General features: G+C 51.7%; 1 long non-coding RNA gene across 6 annotated transcripts in view; it reads left to right on the forward strand.

Annotated features, from left to right (window-relative positions):
- Positions 1 to 7,049, forward strand: part of LOC144729047 (uncharacterized) — a 30,093-nt gene extending 23,044 nt beyond the window's left edge. Inside the window, exons 2-5 of one of the 6 annotated variants that reach the window (XR_013587621.1) lie at positions 493 to 594; positions 719 to 818; positions 2,131 to 2,863; positions 5,507 to 7,049. This is a non-coding gene — a long non-coding RNA (uncharacterized LOC144729047). Of the gene's footprint in view, positions 1 to 492; positions 595 to 718; positions 819 to 2,130; positions 4,800 to 5,506 lie in introns of those variants that run through there. The other 5 variants (XR_013587619.1, XR_013587617.1, XR_013587618.1 and 2 more) reach the window with 5 other exon arrangements.
- The last annotated feature ends 11,280 nt before the right edge of the window (positions 7,050 to 18,329 follow it).

Genomic DNA, 18,329 nt, shown 5'->3' on the forward strand with positions numbered 1-18,329 from the left:
CGAGCGTGGCGCTGAGAGCGCCGCTTCGTGCGGACCGGCAGATGAATTTCCTACCAGATCAATAGGCCGTGCTCTAAAATGAATTACCATGCTTGATAACTCTCTCGGCACGCTCCGCAGACACAAAAATCAATGGGCTGCAACAGAATGACGAATTAATCTGTCTGCGGCAGAGGCGAGTTCCGTTGTTTGGGTTATCGGAATAAAGAGAGGGAGGAAAGAAAGGAAGATGGGGAAAAAAAGACATAAAAAAATATAATTCTGCAACAGCGCCCATTTCCCTCGGATTGATGGTCTGGCACGACTCGTTTGAAAAGAAGATGGTGAAAATGCGATTGTTACCTCCCGTTCGTGTTCTTTCAGGGCTCTAATCGTCACTGTGCGCACAGGCTGTGATATTTATGGGTTTGAAAGTTATGAAGGTCTGCACGGAGTTATAAGATCTTGCCCAACTTCTCTGCAGCCTCGCACTGGCTTTTGTTGTTGTTTCAGCATTTCTCCAACGTCGTCTCCAGTATTTATCCCTGTGCCCCCACACCTTCTGTCCGGCCTCTCTCCATCATGGCAAGTCCTCCCTCCCACTGCACGTTCAATGTCGGTAATTTCACGGCCAAAAAACGTCACCCTCTTAGCAATGACACATCTCGCAGGGCAATTTACCAAAATATCAGGAGATGTCCTAATTGTTGTGTTTGTCGCTCCGCGTGAATGGGTGCAGGTGTTGAGAGAAGCGGGAAGCCGCGCGCTGAGTGGGAGGAGGAGCCGCCGCTGCCGCCGCGCTTGGCACCTCCGCCGCTTGCCTCCGGCTCGAGCGCGCGGTAATCAGCTGCTGCGCCCACGCCTTTGTGCACCTCGTGAGCTTCGCTGATTACCGCCCGTGGTTTATTCTTGGCTCGTGGAGTGCGATTTTCGCGGAAGACGGTGGTCGTCTGTTTCTCCCCCCACCCTTGGCCCCCCAGCCCCCCATCCTCCCCCCCCCCCCCCTCTCCTGTCCTGAGTCGGCGCTCATCGGAGCCCACCGAGCGACCTCCGTGTCCGGGAGCCGCCGAGCGCGTCACGACTGCCGCGCAACCCCGTTACGTGCAACAGAGTCGCTCTCAACCGGTGGCTTAAAGTAGACAGACTGTGGACTATCAAGCGGCGATCTGCTCGGCGATTTGTAGTGACGCAGTTCGTCGCATGTTACGGTCCTGAACGCGCTGTTTGGTTTCCTCATTGCGCGACTTTGGACAAAGAAGTTGCAGTCGATTTGATTGCGCAACTGATGCTCGTGTGTGGGACCCCGCTTAGAAGGCACCGAGTACCTGGAATAAGCAAACTCGTGACGACGGGGCAGAGACCATGCACAGAATCCACCGTCACAACTGGGGCTGTTCCACGCGAGTCCGAAGCAGCAGCCCAGCCATAGTCAGGCTGCGGCACCGCCACACGAACAGAGTTTGTGAGCTCGGATGCAGCGTCGTGGGGATGTTGCGTAGAAATCAACCCACTCCCAACGCCGGCAAATCAACGATTTGGCGGGATGCATGGATCACGGTTTGATTAAAAGATGAATTCTTATATATAGCCGTGCGGTGACTGCACATGACGAGCTAAATAATCGATATTCAATTGATTGACTGCACCGGACATCATCGGCGATCACTCGAGGTCGAATATGATTGTCCTCCTGGCGGGTCCTGTTTGTGGATCTTCGAATGACTGAAAAGGCCGATCCCAGAGCCGCAGACTGCTGCAGTGTGAGCAAGGGTCACCAGGTGGTGGTGGTGGTTGTGGCCCTTCTTGGTGGTGGAGGCGACTTTGTTGGTGTGACTGCTCCAGGTCTTCAAGGTGCCCTACTGTACGTGGTCCAGGTTTAGGCCCCAAACAGTAGGGTGGGAAGAACCTCCGGCTGCATTGTCGACGAGGAGTTTTTTTTTATCCGGATATCGCGACCTTCAAAGACTCTTTTCCTCAGCCTGGCACAGGCTCCACTGGCACAGCGAAGGCCGTGGTGGTGGTGGTGGTCTATTTCCACGTCGATATCGGCTTTGGAGCAGGAGAGGAGGCTGCGAAGGTAGGGGAAGTGATCAACATTTTCGAGGGTGGTTTTGCCAGAATTAATTTCTGGGGCCGGTGTTGTCTTGCCAGATGGTGGTTGGTGGAGGATTTGCGTCTTTTATGTTTAGGGCCAGACCGAGAAGCTTGTGTCCCTTTGCGAAGGCATCCAGGATGGGGACTGCATGTCTTCCGAGCGGGCAGTGATGGCATCGTCATCTGCATACTGGAGCTCCATGATGTAAGTGGAGTCTGTTTGACTCTTTGCCTTGAATCTGTTGAGGTTGAAGAGTGCTGCTGCCTGCTCTGTACAGGATTTGGATTCCCTGAGGCAGATTTTGGCCTGTGAGGTGGAGGATAGCAGCAATGAAGATTGTCAACAGGGTGGGGGCGCGATGACGCAGCGATGTTTAACCCCCACCCCTACCCCGGTTTACACCTTGAAGTGTTAAATTTCTGCACCACGGTCGCTGAGCACTTGCTGAGCACGTTGTCATAAAACAGTCGAAGTACCCTCGTGTATTTGTCAGGTTAGCCGATTCTTTACAGAATCCGCTAGAGGACATGACGGGTTCACAGAGTAGTCTAGGACTTTTGTAAGGTCTATAAAGGCCATGCAAAGTGGTTTATTTTGTTCCCGGCATTTCTCTTGCAGTTGTCGTTCTGTCAAAATCTTGTCCGCCGTGCCTCTGGATGGGCGAACGCCACACTCGTTATGGGAAGATTGCACCGCTACACCCTCTGTGAACAATCACGCAAGCGACCGAAACGCCCACGTTGTACGAGACGGACAGGAGGTGGAGCTGCAGATGCGAGAGTCCAAGTGGTGGGTGAGGATACGTAGGGGAGAATAATAAGGCGAGCAGGTCAACGGAGAGGCAGTCTCAGTGTCTTGAAGAGAGAATTAACGACTGCGTGGAATGCGGATGACAAAGCGGCGGTTGTTGAACCAATTACAGAATCGTGCGCGTTATGAACGGCGCTCAGTGGCAACCCGTCTCGCGCAGGGCGTGACCTCTCGTGCCACCGCTTTCCCCAGATGACAAGTCGCGTGTGGGGTTGTTCAGGCGATGCATATCGCTGGTCCGATTCGTTCCGTAAGCAAACGCAATTGGGGAGCGGTGGCCAGGGAGCGGTGGCCAGGAAGCAGTGGTGTAGTCTAGATTTGAAGTTTTCGTGACTGCAAGGATTCATAATCTTTGGTTTTTTCAGCACAAGTCACGTAGGTAAAAAACTGGAGCAGTTACACCTGATGACGGAGGCTTGTGTTGCTTCCGAAACGTCGTGATTTAATTTATTTTTATTTTTTACCTACGTGACCAAAGAGTAGTGGCGTAGTCGTAACGACATCATCGGCTCAGGGGGTGCGGCAGTCGGTCAGGTGGGGCCCCGGTATTTGATTTGTCTCGCAAAGTCGCTCCTGGCGAAACATCGCGGCTCCTCTTGCCGAATCGCATCATTAAAAAATGTAATAAAAAAAACGAATATTAAACTTCGCTTTAAATAAGTGCTGTTCTTTAATACTGTTGTTGAGAACATACCTCACGGTGTTTGTCAGGGGGTCCCAACTCGTAGCTTTGGCCACCACCCTCGTGACGCGCCGTCCCCGCGTCTTGCCAGGAAAAGGGGAACGTGGATTTGGAACCCGGGAACACCGCGACCCCCCCCCCCCCCCCCTTCACTCGACATTGGGACGAACATTGCATGCGTGATGCATCTCGCGAGCATCTCAAGGGCATCGCGTTGGGGTTCGCAAGAAGTGCGCAAAGTGCACTGAGCACATTCGTTTAGGCCCTGGAAATCGTCGGTGGGGCCCAGGACCATCTCGCAATAGGAGCCCAGCCTTGCGATGTTAGGCAAATTCCGAGAGAGAAAAGAAAAGACCCTCGCGAACGCGAGAATAACACCGAACGTCGCCAGAAAGATCCGTAACCTACTTGCTCTACTGTCCACAACGTCTCTCTGTTTGTCGTGTGTAGATGGGTCTCGCGCACATTCTCTGCGCTCATCACGAACCTCGCCTCCTCGCCGCAGTGACGATGCAAAAAATGACACTACCACGAGACTTATCATCAACACCATCACGTATTCCCCATCGTCAGCTGCGGTATCATTATCCTCAATGAGCTCAATAGCCCCATTAACTGGCCGGCACTCGCAGCAGGAGGCCCGAGGCCACTGTGCGAGCCAATTAAGATGAGCCACCTATTGACCACTCGACACTCGACAGTGGAGAGATGTTTCCAGATTTCACGAGAGACGAGAATATTGTCACCCGAGGGTCCGGGCTTAAGCATTCTGGGTCACGGGAAGAATCGGCGTTATCTGTCAATTACCTGCTCGTACACACAGCACTTACCTCAAGACCGTTGTAATAACATCACCCTCCCTCCTTTGACGGCCTCGTAACCTAGCTGTGTGCTGCACAGGCTAATCCATACATTGTCAGATAATGGCTCATTAGCGGCATTGTCATTTCCGGGCCGTGTCACCGACGTCTCTCTGCCGGTGGGCGCCGCGTGGGCGCTGCCACGTGCAAACCGCTCGCAACTTGGTGATCAAAATGCAAACGAGGGAAAGACAAAGACGGTCGAACCCTTCACAACTGCGCGGGGCAAGACCCGGGAGCCAGGCGTCCGTCCAACGAAATTAAAATCCCGGCAACAATAACCCCCCCCCCACCTCTACTTAATCAGATTGCAGCCGCCTAATGAAAAGGGATGGCGGTTTCATTAAAATCGCAAATGCGTTTCGTGCACGGGGAGTGTCTGCGCAGTATCTGATGGCAGACAATGTTTGTGAGCGTTGATGGAGAGAGAATCAAAGCGCGATCCGGGTTGCAAGATTGGAATACTTTTTTTGTATTTTTTTTCTCTCCTCTGATCTCTTTTAATTTCCTCATTCGTCTCAGCTCATGCAAATTGGGGAATCCATGCTTTTTGGCGCATCCTTGAGACCCTCCGACAGGCGCGTTTGCAGGTGATTAATTAAGAGCCCTTCTGGGAAAGAGGAAGGCCGGGTCGCGATTCCTTCTCCGCTGGGAGACTCCGGGCTGTGCCCTCTGCTCGGAACGGACGTCTGTTGGACGTCTGTGGGATCGCAATGCGAAAATCGCGCGCGGTTCCCAGCGAAAAACAAAGCGCACGTCGATTAAAATGTACCTGGGAGAGAGAATCGGCGCAAGCGTGCGTCGGGTTGCCATAGTTTTCTCTATCGGTTCACGTTGCAATGCTGCACTTACCGACTCTGTAATGCATTTTATTTGCGTCGGTGAGAGCGGATGAGGCGCGGTGAGTGAGTGGGGATAACGCCATCGGCACCGCGACACTGCCTGGGCTTGTACACAGCGGGAGGATTTCATTTTGTTTGCTTTGTGCCTAAGTTGACTGGATCAATACCCTTGCTAAGCCCAACCGGCTGACAACGATTTCATGATTTTCCTCTGCTTCTTCTGATCTGTGGAGAGAAGGTCGTGAGGCGTGAGTGAGTCGGCGAGGTGGACTCAGGAATAGAGAAGTAGCGCTCACCGACTTCGCCGGTGACAAAGCGACAGCAATCAGGAAGGAATGGGCAGGAGGACTCGGGATGAGAACCGCTGATGAGAGACGAGAGAAGAAGCACGGAGTGGAGGCCGAATCGAGAAGGGAAGCGGAGGGAGAAGGCGGAGGAGACGACATCGCAGAGTTCGGAGGTCACGACCGGGCAGGAGCGATTCCAGGAATGGAAGGAATGGAACAATGGGTGGAGGCTGTTGCCCAGTAGTAGGAGGTGACGGGCAGACAACAATAACAACAACATCAACGTGGATTGCGTAAACCGCTGGAAAACACCGTCCATAACAACAACTGGGAGAAGCTTAGTTTGCACGAGTGTGGATTCTTAACGATGACCTTCATACAGGCATGTTTCATGGGAATTCCACAACTGGAGCCTCATCAATTAGCGGCACGGGTAACCGAGCACGTGTCGGATAAAAAAACACACGTGAGCTCGCTCTGCCTCGTGTACCTGTGAAATGCGACGGCCGCCGTCAATTGGCTCCAAGACGCGAATTACAATTCACAGCCACGAGTCCTCTGCGAGCGCACGTGTCACCCACTCGCGCGCGTGTCACCCACTCGCGCGCGTGTCACCCACTCGCGCGCGTGTCACCCACTCGCGCGCAACGTGCTGTCGCTACAAACCGGGTTTTCTGTGTCTGCGAGAGCAGACAATATTTCCGCACCCGGCACACCGCATCCAGAATACCTCTCGCTATGGCTGTGGCTACGAGTCACGTGCCGGCTACTCCAGCCTGGCAGCAACCCGGAACATTTTCAGTGAGAAACTCAGCACTGCTGTCAACCCGAACGGTAACTGTAGCCCAGCGGTAGCCATGAACTCACTCACGGATTCCCCCACCGGTGTGTCAGGACTTGTGCCACTGCCAGCCCCTGACCGTTTAGTCTCATCCACGCTGTGTTCAAGCCAAGTTCTTCTACCGACCTCGCTCGACTCGGCAAACCTATTATCTCTTATCTACCGCACCCACTACAGTGCTGTTTGTTGCTGGTCACTTGGCATTTTGAGCCTGCGCTCCCAAAACGAAAATCTTCTCCTGTGAGTCACCCCCGAGTTCATGGCATTGGCATAATTTTCCACGCGGCATAAAATGATGGACTGGCAACAATGACATTGACAACATCTAGATAAATTCCTTCCTGTTCCGTGCCAGCTGACAAATGGTTTGATGATGCCGTTTCTTTCTCGAGTGTGACGTGCACACTGAGAGTTCGCGCGACACGCCTGCTCTTATCTGTGCGTGAACAGGGTGGCCTCTCGTGCAATCAGTGTGTGTGAGTGGTCAGTTGTGTGCAGTGCCGCCTTCGTCGCCTCACATGACACACACTCTTGCTTAGATTTGTCAACATCGCGCAGCAACTCATTACTCTTGGCTTCGACTATCCCGAGTTCAACGGTCTGTGCACCCTCCTGTTTTGAAATGCATTTCCATAAAAGTAAGCTCATCGTCATGCAGTTGTTTTATTCGATGCGAGATGAAGGCCTCTCGTCACGGCTCGGCGCTAACCAAAGCCCCTCTCGCCGCTGCACATGGACGGATGTCATCGCTCGGTCTCATTGTTTAAGATTTCACTTTAAATCCTGAGCACGCTTTGTCTTCGTCTGTTTCCGGAGCAATCTGTGCGGTGTGACGCACGCGCGCTTGCTTCATGCAGAAACTATCTTGCATAGATTGTGTGAGCAGCACATCAATATCCGACGGTGTGGGGAGAGATTACGAGCAGGCTTTCTGCAGGATTGCGCCTGCAAATGTAAAAGTTGTTATTTTTTTTCGGCACCGTGACGCATCATGACCTTCAAGTTCCTGACGCTACAAAAGAGAAGTTGCGGTGCAAATAGGGAAATGTTTCCACGTGAAATAATAATCAGGTGAGCTACATGGCGCATTCTGATACCGAAGAGCGCACGGGCAGAAATGTATTTAAGGGAAAAACAAACTTCGCATCTTTCAAAATTGAGTTCCGTGGCCTCTACCCGTTTGAGTTCCGCCGAGCATTTTTTTGCTTTCTTTTATTTGTCCGTAAAAACAACCAATGTTTTCCGATGCCGGATGCTTCTTGGATTTTGGAAATGACAAAATGATACCCCCACTGTCCGCCCTGCAGGTGTCATGCGCGCACAATGCCGCCCCACGTGACTCGCGCGCCAAGCGGGAGAGGAGGAGGAGGCGGCTGGAGTGGTGAATATTCTCGGCCCGACGTAGCCCCCCCCTACCCCCACGTTCGCCGCCTGTGATTCACGGAGCTAGATATTTGGGGGCCGGGGGGGCGTCTGTTGAATAAAACCGAGTCGCTCGTGCCCCCGTCAAATGAGCGCGGAGGCGTTGCTCGCGCACCGGTTGTAACCTTCGGCGACTGTGCAAATTCCACATTCCCATGGCGGGGGCGAGTTTATAAAACAACCACTGTTGACTTAATCACAACATCGTACCTATTTTATCGACCCCGAAGGAATGATGGCTAACTCCCAAACCGGAAATTGAACTCAACATTCCGCTCACTCAGAGTTAAATAATATTAATAATGCCGCCCTTTTGTCAACATACTGCTGGATGAGGGCCTTCCCTCGCCGTGAGGGCTATTTGACTAAACTTCACGCAGGTCAGCGCGAGTTGGTGAAGGTGTGTGGAGCATAGCAGTGCAGCACAACAATTGATGTTTGCTGCACTGCCTTCTGTCCACCACTTATAGCAACCTGTCTGTGTGTGTGGTGGCCCTCAATCCCTCTGCAGACTCAAACCTGCGTAGCTGTTGAGATCGGGACCCATCTGGCTGATTCAGTCATCGTATTTAAAATATATATTATTTTAAACAAGCAAATATTAAGCGAGCATGATATCATATTGTAGCCCTCCATAGGGCAATGGATTTAGAAACATGTGTTTAGATTATTGGCTGCAATACATCTCCACATGATAAGCCACTTGGTTAAGCTATCATTTGTGGCCAGGTCGCTTCTGAAAAAGAGCGATGTAGCTCAGTGGGCCTTACCTGGTCAAAAAAATAGTTCAGTTTTAGTTTAAGAGATCTAACAGAAAAAAAATAAGTGGATGTGGACAGGAGGTCCGTTTTTACCAGAATTATTTTCCTGGATCTCCCTCCTGCCCCACCGTCGCTTTGCTGTCTCGCGACTCCCGGGGTCTCACTGCTGTCGGGTCCAGCGAGGAGCGAGTGGCCACCACGCCAAGTGACCTCACGAAGGAGACCCGAGGGCTCGGGACGGGGCGACATCGATGGGCCGCAGGGGACATCGCGCCGGTGCCGTCGATTGCCGCCAGAGATTTTGCGCTCAATGTGACAATTTTGCAATTACAAGCCATCAGTGAAAGGTGGCTTCTGTGTCACCCCTCCCCTCACTACGCCCCCCCCCCACCCCACCTCGGTCCCATTCTCTCTCCCTACCTCCCTCCTTCCCTCCCTCCATCACCCGCTCAGATCTCGCTGCCACCAAATGCTCCAGAGGGCGAGTGCGAGTTGGACACGGAGCTTTCTCTGACACCGCCTGACGTGTTACAACAACTGGACTGATCTATCGTGGGAAGAAGGATATCGCACACTGCTAGGCGAGGGGAGGCTACGTGTAGATGAATGTGTCCTGAGACGTGTGTTATACTGGTAGGAACGAAGTGGACCAGACCACCAATAGATTAATGTGTCCGTCCGTCCATCCGTCCGTGTATCAACATCGCCCCCTACTGCAAACACTTGGCATGACCCTGTCCGACAAGATGGCCGCCCGCTCCCCCTGCGATCTGTCAACTAAACAAGATGGCCGTCGCTTCCGGCGCCTCACGGCAAAACTTTAAACTTCGCTTCAAAATTACTTTACTGAAACGCAGTACGTTTTAAAAAAAATTTACTTTACTGAAACGCAGCACTTTTTTAACAGACAAGAAACATTTATTAACACAGACGAGATACATTTAATCGCCTTATTTGTGCACGAAAAGCACGGCGCGAGGCCTAGTGCAGAAGGCTTCGCTAAGTCTACTGCAGAGAAGGCTTCGCAAGGCCTAGTGCGGCAGGCTTCGCGAGGCCTAGTGCGGGAGGCTTATTAACACAGACGAGATACATTTAATCGCCTTATTTGTGCACGAAAAGCGTGGCTTGGCGAGGCCTACTGCAGAGGCTTCGCGAGGCCTAGTGCAGAAGGCTTCGCTAAGTCTACTGCAGAGAAGGCTTCGCGATGCCTAGTCCAGTAGGCTTCGCGAGGCCTAGTGCGGCAGGCGTCGCGAGGCCTAGTGCAGAAGGTGGTGGTGGGGGGTGGTGGGGTTGGGTGGTGGTGGGGGGTGGTGTTGGGGGGTCTTTAAATCTCACAGCGTTTCTTGTCAAAACAAACACTTTTAATTAACGTTACACTAGAATACAGTTACATTTTTTCTTTAACTCCTCTATACCCGGTCGATATCCCTGTACCGGTACTAAGTATTATTCCTACCAGCCCACCCCGCAGGGTCCTGTTATCGTCCGTCCGTTTGTCCGTCCGTCCGTGTAGCAACATCGCCCCCTACTGCAAACACTTGGCATGACCCTACAAAAACCTTTACACTCAGTGATGCTTTCCTGGCTAAACAAGTGTAACATTCCCTTATAATTCCCTCAGATAGCTTTTAATTAAAACATTTAAATTAATGAGGCTTTCCTGGCTAAACACGTGTAACATTCCCTTATAATTCCCTGAGATAGCTTTTAATTAAAACTTTGAAATTAAATAAAAAAAACTCCCAGCGCCCTAAAGCCTACAGCTAGGCCTAAAGCCTAGAACTAGGCCACACACTCTCCCTTCGTATCGTACCCCCGCGTGTGTGAAAGGGAGTTAATGTTTAACAATGTTACTACATTCCCTCATGTTTTAAAAAGAAACATTTAAATTTAAAGCTTTTACATTAATAATTAAAACATTTAAATTACAAAATAACTCACAGCGACCTAAAGCCTACAGCTAGGCCTAAAGCCTAGAAATAGGCCTCAAAGTCTCCCTTCGTATCGTCCGATTAGGTGTAGCAACATCGCCCCCTACTGCAAACACTTGCCAGGACCCTACAAAAACCTACAGTGGGGCTTTCCTGGCTAAACAAGTGTAATAATACATTATGTTTATATTCTTTGGTTATTCGTTCCTACCAGCCCACCCCGCAGGGTCCTGTTTGGGGAGCAAAATAGATGGGCAACACACACATCTCTTTTGCACGTGCCCATTCTCTTGTTTACATTCTCGCTCATTATTACAACGGGTGCCGAACGAATACGTTATAGGGTCTAACTCACTACACAACGTGCTTGGCACAAATGAACCACGATACCTTGCTGGTCTCGTCACGGAGCATAAACAATCACGGGAGCTCCGGTCATCCTCGCAGTGGCTTTTGGTTATCCATCGAACAAAGATATTCACTGTATCACGCACTTTCACATGCGAGTCTGCGGCCGTCTGGAACGCTCTTCCTTCCGATATTAAGAAGCCACTGGAGCTATACACATTTAAATTATCTAGATTTAAAACAATTTTTTTAGAACTGTGTGTTGTGATTAGTTTGTGCATCTCCCGCACCTCCGATTAGTAGGGTTGGCTAGATACGATGCGAAAGAAGTTCAAAAGACAGTAATAACCAGAGGTGGGACAAAGTCATTGTTATGCAAGTCCAAGTCGAGTCGCAAGTCATCAAATTCATGACTCGAGTCTGACTCGAGTCCAAGTCACATGACTCGAGTCCACACCTCTGGTAATAACCGTGTTACTTCGGTGACATGGTTTTTCCTCCGAGTGCTTTGCAGCCCTGGCGTGGCACACTTGCCACCCGCTGTGCGCGCACGGTATTGCAGGCCTCGTTTATTCCCCATCTGCCACGACCTATCCACTGTTGGATAAAGGCGTAACAAGTCACTTCGGTTCCCCCACTCAACACCAGTGTAAGGCGGTGCTCGTGTTCTGTTTTTAGTGCAGAGTCGGTGGTGGAAATTCCACATTCTTATGGTAGAGGTAAGTGTATGTACGGTATAGGATACAACCATGCAGTGTTGGCTTCCCGCAAAAGGCTAATTCGTGTAATTGGCCACTAAGAGATGCAAAGCTGAGTTGACGCCCCAAGCAGGACCCGTAAGAGTTAACCACGCACGGAGACACTCTCACCCTGTCCGGTAATGCCATACTCGGGGAAGATTTTAAACCACTGATCCAGCTTTTAACGATCAATGATTTTTTTTTCTCCTCCCAAAAGCCTTTTTTTACAATGCAACTATTACAAGTCAATTTGAGAGGCGAGCACGTGGCTCTGGACTCGGAGCATTTGAATCTGGGAATCGGCCACCGCCCGTGAATGACGCCGCATTCTCGAGCGTAGCGAGTTGCCTACGCTTCGTTGCAGCCCGGGGCACTAATGACTGCACGCAAAAACATCCATTACGTTAGGTTTTATTATAATGTTGAATAAATTATATTGACCAGTGGCAATCCAATCTTTTTAGAGATTACACAAGCGGTGAGGGGCACTGTGGATAAAAGGGTCTACATTATTTGATTATCTTCAAAAGTAATTACAACCACATTTGGTCATGTGATTTGTAACTTTGATTCTTACCCATGTATCAATAGTTCAATTTTAATGCGTGATTTTATTTAGGGACTGTGCGTTGTCTTGGTGTGGTCTGGGACTGTTTTGTGTTGCTGCCTTGCCCAAGATGGTATTTGGTGTTGAACAATCGGAAGGAATGTACGTACTTGTGCAAGTTGTACGCGTATACTTTATTTAGTGACTTGCGTCGCTTCCCTTTAGTTTGCACTCCTATCGGTTTTTTGTATTTTTATATTTTTTGTGGTAACCTTTTCACCCCTCCCTACTGGACATATGTGATACACTGCTAGCCAGCTCCGAGACTTACGTCTCGTGAGTTGACACGGAATACACAATTAGAATATAGTTTGTAAAACGTATTTAAGTCAATTAGTGTCGAGTCATCTTAACCTCGGCGTTTCCTTATTGTAATTCCAATCAATCGTCTTTAAACAAAGTGAGCCGAGTTTGATACCCAGCGACGGCTCACGCTAGCGGCGAGTTAGTCCTGGACGCCTCCATCGCCAACCCGCACTGACCAGCGTGGTGAAGTACGGTCAGACAACTCTCACGACCGACGGCGTGGGGAGGGAGGCCTTCACCCGACAGTGGCTTGGGAGCGGTGCTACTTCACCTTCGGTGCGTCGCGCTCGCAGGAAGATCAGAGACTGGGTCCGTGTCGAGTGTCGCGATGAAGTTCATCAGACAGCTGCTGAGTGACAGCAGCCGAGGCGCGAATGGCGTTGGGGCCAACGCGGCTTGAAGATGATCACCAGGGGGCCTCAGTCGCCCCCTGATGCTCGCTCTGCCCACGCTGTGTGGACCCCGCACGCCAAAGGGCCTCCCCGTGTAGCCGCCCGGTCGTCGTCTGGCGACTCGCGTGCCGTGCCCCCCCCCCCCCCCCCCCGTGTTGCATTCTGTTCCGACCGAGTACCAGAGGTGTGGACTCGAGTCATGTGACTTGGACTCGAGTCAGACTCGAGTCATGAATTTGATGACTTGCGACTCGACTTGGACTTGCATAACAATGACTTTGTCCCACCTCTGCCGAGTACCCCTCTCTGCCTGACCCCACATGGTTCCGAGAATTAAATGCGTGACTAATGCACGTCAATTTAACCAATTGTCCATTTGACTACTGCAGCCCCCCCTCCTTCTTCCCCACTCTCACTTTTACTGGAATAGCGACTACGCATGTGTTTCAACCCGTATACAATCATATGTCAGCTCTAACTATGCTATTTTAGTTGCACCGTGTATTGGGTTCAGGGGAAGACGGCAGTTTCACAATGAGCCTATTCATAACAAGATTTAAAGGTACAGTACGAATCACAATTAAGTGACCGTGCGTCTTTGCTGTCATGGCGAGGATGTCCTCAAGGGCGCGAGGTCGCGCTGCTGCTGCTGCTCTCTCGGTGCCAGAACTAGAAGCGTGAGTCGGGCTTGGCACGCGGTAGACCGCGGGTTATCTTTAATGAATCACTTTTTTTTCTTGTAAACTTGTTTCGCGTGTTTACCTGTTGATTCGCGGTTTCACGTGGGTGGCATCACGCTGCCCCCACGCCGTCCGCGCCCCTGTCTGCACGCGTGACGTAATTTACTCTCGCTCGTTGGTTACTCTTGGACACCCGCATTGTTTACGATAAATAAGTTGATAAAGATATTTTATATCGATCTAGGTTACCGTATGGATTCCCATTTGAGCATGGCACGTGCGGGAGGCGGTTTCCGAATGTGCCCGTCGACGCGTTGCTTCAAATCGCGACAATTGGCGCACGGCGACAAACGTATAAATAAGTATGTTTACAAACTTCTTTCGCGCCGTACGTAGCCAACCGCGCTAATCGGAGGTGCCGGGGGAAGGACAACGAACCGAACACAGAGATAATTTCTGAAGAAATGAGTTTTCAATCTAGATGGTTGAAAAGTGCATCATAGCTCCAGTGGCTTCCTGATGTCGGAAGGAAGAGCGTTCCAGACGGCCGCGGAAGTGCACGTGAAAGCGTGTGATGCATAGACCACCGTCTTTGTTTGATGGATCGCCAAGTCCGCTGCGAGGATGACCGCAGTTCGCGTGATGGTTTATGCTCCTTGACGAAATCATTTGTGGTAACCACTGTGATCACAACGCAATACAGCATTTGTTTAAACATCACAAGGGTTTTGGCCAATTCCATTAATGAGTTCCTTGTCGTGTGTGAGTTCCTACAACACCTTGCAAGCCCTGCGTGTGGGCATCCTTCCAGTACTGACCAGGAGACCTCACAGTTGGGCTCATTCAGGCCGGTTTGGTCGCAGGCAAAGCAATAGTCGCTCTATCCTTCCCTCTGCAGCTGCTTTCAAAAGTCAACGTGAGCTGTATGGTTTGTTAAAAAATGTAGATAATGCCATATTGTAGAGTGTTTACAAATTTTCACACTTAATATCTCCATCGTATTTCATTGCGATTCCTCATGATGCTGTAGCGGTCGGTGTTATGCTAAAGAGTCCGAGACGCTGGCACTGCGGCGGCCAGCAGGCAACCCAAGAGGCGAGGCGACGGGCGAGTTGCTTTACTCTCCCCGCTCTCTGTAGAATTGTGGTCGGGTGAAAATCGTGGGGGTTCTCCCACCTCTTCCAAGACATCTGTCCAGCATGGTAGACGATGCCTAAATAGCTTCTGGAAGGGCTCTCGGCATCACCCGCTGGTGGAGGCCGTTCCAGCAGCAGCCGCGTGAGCCAAGTCATTGCAGGGCTGCACCTTCACCTTTCTACTCAAAGCTACAGATTTGTTTTTCCAACCTCGATTTCCACTTATAAATGACTTCGCTGGGTCCTTGACTCGTCGAATCACGCTTCGCCGTGTGAGTTATCGTGTTTCACCGACTCGTTGCGTCTTCCCACAGCGTAGGAGGGAGGTGAATCTCCCCAGGCGTAAATGAGCGAGCTGAAGCACTAAGTCGGCTTCCCATCACGCGTCCGGGTACTGTGCCTTACGCTCGGCCCGCCGGTTGAGACGGGGGTGGGGGGACTCTACTGTCCTCTCATTGCCATAAATGCTCAACCAGCGCTAAATATAACGCATTAACCCAGCGGCGGCGATGGTAGGGGGGGGGGGCATGGACACGGAGCCAGAATTTAAATAGCACGGCCGCACGGCCGCTGCCTCTGGCCTGGCTTTTATAAGTCAACTCCCCTGCTACCAGACGGCACTGCACAGCGGGGGTGGCATGATGGTCGCTGGTCGCGTGGCTGGAGGCGAGACCGCGGGGTCGGCCTCGCTGCGCCGTCCTCCTCGCCCCGCCCTCTGTGGGGTGTCGGCTCGTGGCGCGCGCGGTCGCCGCGATGCCCCCGACGTTTCGCTCCGCGTGCCGGAATTCCGTTGATCGGTTGAGGGAGAAAGTGAGCCGCTCGATTGCGTTCCCGAAGAAGCTCCCACAGTACGTGGAGCGGAACGTCGGACATAGTACCGGTTAGTTAAATAATTTACGCGATCTAACCCAAAAACCTCTGTTATGGATAGTGCCGGTTGCCGAACGAATAGATTATAAGGTCGCACTTATTACACAGTGCTTTCTAGCACAATACCTTGCTGATCTGGTCAAGGAGCATCAACCATCAGGGAACTCCGGTCACCCTCGGAACGCCTTTTGGCTGACCATCGACCAATCGACCAAAGACGGTCACCGCATCGCTCGCTTTCAGATGCGCTGCTTCTGCAGCTATCTGGAACGTTCTTCCTTCCGATATTAGGACGCCACTGGAGCTATACACTTTTACATCGACATTGACAAACTCATCTCGTAGGATTCATTTTTTTGTTTAGTCTTTGGTCGTTCCCCCGCACCTCCGATAAGCGCGGTTGGCTACGTACGGTGTGAAAGAAGTTCAACGTACTTTACAAACAACACGCGCGGCACGAGAACGCGTCTGGGAGCCGTGCGAGATCCCCCCCAGCTCATCCGTGAGTCGAGCGGTCGACCGTGGGACATTTCTTAAAGCGTCCCCCCTTGTCTAACGAGTGCCGTGCATTGCGCATTTCTTGTGCATGAGTGTTCTGAACCATTACCGGGAATTCAGTACTAAAAGATTAGTTTGTGTAACACCAGTTGAGAGCTGGGTCGAAATAAACATGAGACGAGACAGGTGCAAGTTAAACATGGCGACATGTGTGTTTAAACATCGTGACGACGTAAGGGTCTCGAGTGTGTCCGATCACAAGGGGACGAGCATTGTTGAGTTTTCATCCAAGAGGTTCAGGACCTCATCCCTCCATCTGTGCAATGCCTCCGGCACCCGCAATTCTCTTATCTCAGCGCCACTTAAAACCTCACCCGTGCCGTGATCTCGTCTCTCTCACAGGGCTTCCCCAAACCGTCACCTCCACACTCATTACCCTCGCACTCCGATCCCTCCACTGGTCCCCAGGCAAATTCGGTCTCAAATTGAAGATCACACACAGAGTCTTCAAAAGCCGACATGGGCTTGCACCTTCCAACCACTCCTCTCTCATCTCACTCTCCTCCACACACACTCCTACCTCTCCCCTCTCATCTCACTCAACTCATCTCCACACTCTCCTACCTCTCCCCTCTCATCTCACTCTACTCCCCTCTCATCTCACTCTACTCTCCAACGCACTCTCCTACCTCTCCCCTCATGTCACTCTACTCCTCTCCACACTCTCCTACCTCTCCCCTCTCATCTCACTCAACTCATCTCAACGCACTCTCCTGCCATTCCCCTCTCATCTCGCTCAACTAATCTCCACGCACTCTCCTACCTCTCCCCTCTCATCTCACTCTACTCCCCTCCACGCACTCTCCTACCTCTCCCCTCTCATCTCACTCTACTCCCCTCCACAAACTCTCCTGCCTCTCCCTCACGCGCTCTCTCTGTCCCACTACCCAGGCTTTCAGTCGAAATCCTTCTGCTGCCCCCATGGTCTGGAGCTGCTTTCCCTCAGCCCGCTGTGTTCTCGACTCCCCCTGTCAAGGTCAAGCTCAAGGCCATTATTTGCCTTCGCCAATGACTGACTGCCTCTTTATAAACTAAATATCCACGCTGTTTCAGTACGGCGTCCTGGGATGCGGTCACGTTTAAACAAAGCTTTTATACATCCACATTGTGTTATATAATGTTGCCCTGGGGAGATATTCCTGATGCCGGCACTCAGCACGTGAGCAGAAACGGGACATTTCAATTCCAGCGACAAACTCTCACGACCAACCATACAGTACTGTTGCACTGAAACATAGATGTTACATTTTTGATTCATATCACATTTAAATGTAAATAGTCAATTCTTAACAAAACACAACCTCTTACATAACCGCAATGCTAACATTCCTTAGTCAGGTGAAGAATCAACGCCCCGTACATGAGTGGTGGGATATTACTCTGGGTTGGTTCAGAATTCTTTGGTTGTGAAATGCCAATCACATTGCAGCACCGAACAACTGAGTCATCACTGTGTAACCGCAGTTGTTGAGTGCACACTCAAGAGCAGCCGTCGGCAAAGATCACGACTCGTTCTGAAGCAGGTTAGAGGAGCCTGGGAGGAGGGGTCGTGGGTGGCGCTCGAAAGTCGCGCAATGGAAGGCGAAGAGGATAATATTTGACCTCCTACAGGGGAAGTTGATTGAGCTCGGCACAGATCGAGTCCTTGAATGATGACGGCTCGAACGCAGCGATTTTGTTTTTAAGTGGGACGAGGAAGTGAATGGGAAGTCAACGACGACGTTGACACAACATAGGGGGGGGGGGTGGCGTTTACAATTTGACTTTGAACTCTGCTGTGCTCGAAACACGGCGCCGCTGCGAGGACGAGGTGGGGGTCGAGGTAGAGGGGGTCGAGGTGGAGGGGGTCACGCAGCTCGTGGTGCTGCCGCGTCTCCTGGCGTGACGGCACCGCGAGCTCAGGTGTGAGGAGGGCTGCTCGGCAGCCTCCAGGTGCGGTCACGGCTCCACGACTGAAGCCTCGGCCGCGTCCCGCCTGCACTTGACGTGTCGCCTTAAACAACTCGCTCGGGGCGTCTTCTCACGAGACGCATCGCGGCCGCCTCGACGCAAGGTCTGAGCGTGACCTCGAGTCTTGACGGAACTCGCGATTCGGAGCTGCGCCGCGTGTGCGCCAACGCGCGCGGTGTCTCTCCCACGTGGGCAGCGCGCCACCCGCGATGGGCGTCTGCTGCGTCGCTCG

The sequence above is a fragment of the Lampetra planeri genome, chromosome 31 (genome assembly GCF_965212315.1).
Source record: "Lampetra planeri chromosome 31, kcLamPlan1.2.h2, whole genome shotgun sequence".
Taxonomy (NCBI): Eukaryota; Metazoa; Chordata; class Hyperoartia; order Petromyzontiformes; family Petromyzontidae; genus Lampetra; species Lampetra planeri.